The sequence below is a fragment of the Triticum aestivum genome, chromosome 1B, assembly GCF_018294505.1.
Source record: "Triticum aestivum cultivar Chinese Spring chromosome 1B, IWGSC CS RefSeq v2.1, whole genome shotgun sequence".
In the NCBI taxonomy this organism is placed as follows: Eukaryota; Viridiplantae; Streptophyta; class Magnoliopsida; order Poales; family Poaceae; genus Triticum; species Triticum aestivum.
Genome location: NC_057795.1, coordinates 166,931,988 through 166,933,936, shown reverse-complemented (window position 1 = coordinate 166,933,936; position 1,949 = coordinate 166,931,988).

Genomic DNA, 1,949 nt, shown 5'->3' with positions numbered 1-1,949 from the left:
GGAGCCAGCAGCCCCGTTAAGCGGGCGTCCGCTGGGTCCTCTGGCAATGGGGCCGGACAGATAGTCTTCTCGGCCTTCGCCAGCCAGTCCTGTCAAAGGGGAGGGAGTTTAGATCCCGCATAGAGTCAAACTATGGAAAACAAGCATCCCGTAAAGGACAAAATCACTTACCTCGTCAGCCGGACGCTGCGAGCTGAATCCGCGATCTTCAGTAGCGGATGCGGGAGCCTCAGCGCCCTTGAACAGCACCTTCCAGCCATCTTTGTACGTAGTGTTGAAGAGCCCACTCAAAGTCTGGTGCTGCACCAGATTGAACTCCCACATGTTGAAGCCCCGTCATTGGCACGGGAGAATCCGGCGGATGATCATGACCCGGACTACGTTGACAAGCTTGAGCTTCTTGTCCACTAGCTTTTGGATGCAGGCTTGGAGTCCGGTCAGCTCCTCCGAATCACCCCATGTTCGGCCGCTCTCTTTCCAGGAGGTGAGCCGTGTGGGGATGCCAGATCTAAATTCGGGGGCCGCTGCCCATTCAGGGTCACGTGGCTCGGTGATGTAGAACCACCCCGATTGCCACCCCTTAATGGTTTCTACGAAAGTGCCCTCAAGCCAAGTAACGTTGGACATCCTGCCCACCATGGCGCCTCCGCACTCCGCTTGGCTTCCCTTCACAACCTTTGGCTTGACATTGAAGGTGTTGAGCGACAAGCCGAAGTGGGGCTGGATGCAGAGGAAGGCCTCACACACGACGATAAACGCCGAGATGTTGAGGATGAAATTCGGGGCCAGATCATGGAAATCCAGGCCGTAGTAGAACATGAGCCCCCGTACAAAGGGATGGAGTGGGAAGCCCAGTCCGCGGAGGAAATGGGGAAGAAATACTACCCTCTCATGCGGCCTAGGGGTGGGGATGAGCTCTCCCTCGTCGGGGAGCCGATGCACGATGTTGCTGGACAAATATCCGGTGTTGCGCAGCTTCTGGATGTGCCCCTCCGTGATGGAGGAGGCCATCCACTTGCCTCCCGCTCCGGACATAGTTGGAGGAGGTTGAGGTGAGATGTGCGGACTTGGGCGCTGGAGCTCGAGTTCGCAGAGATGGATAAGCCAAGGAGGAAGAAGGTGCAGGTAAAAGGGTTGTATCTTTATCCCCTTATATGGGCGGACAAAAACATGTGTCCCCACCGGCCTGATAAAACTCGCTTATCTCCCAAGCGCCGCAATCAATGGCGCGGTTGGGTTACCCACGTCCGTATTGATGGGAATCCCGGAATAAGGGGAACACGATCTCTACTTCGACAAGACGTGCCAAGGAAACCGCTTCGCTAAACACGCTGAGGTGGTACAATAAAAATGATTCAAGTAAAGGCTTGGTAGTGGTGTGACGTCACGCCACCAAATACGTCAGCTGATTGAACTTGTGTAAATATTATTCTCTCTACGGTGGTGCGTGGAATTTATTTTGCAGAGCCGGACACTATCCTGGTGTTCACAATCTTCCGTAAATTATTCGGAGGAGGAACCCGCCTTGCAATGCCGAAGACAACATGCGCGCCGGACTCGTCGTCATTGAAGCCTGGTTCAGGGGCTACTGAGGGAGTCCTGGACTAGGGGGTGTCCGGATAGCCGAAGTATCATCATCAGCCGGACTCCAAGACTATGAAGATACAAGATTGAAGACTTCATCTCGTGTCCGGATGGGACTTTCCTTGGCGTGGAAGGCAAGTTTGGTGATACGGATATGTAGATCTCCTACCATTGTAACCGACTCTGTGTAATCCTAGCCCTCTCTGGTGTCTATATAAACCGGATGGCTTTAGTCCGTAGGACAAGCAACAATCATACCATAGGCTAGCTTCTAGGGTTTAGCCTCCTTGATCTCGTGGTAGATCTACTCTTGTAACACACATCATCAATATTAATCAAGCAGGACGTAGGGTTTTACCTCCATC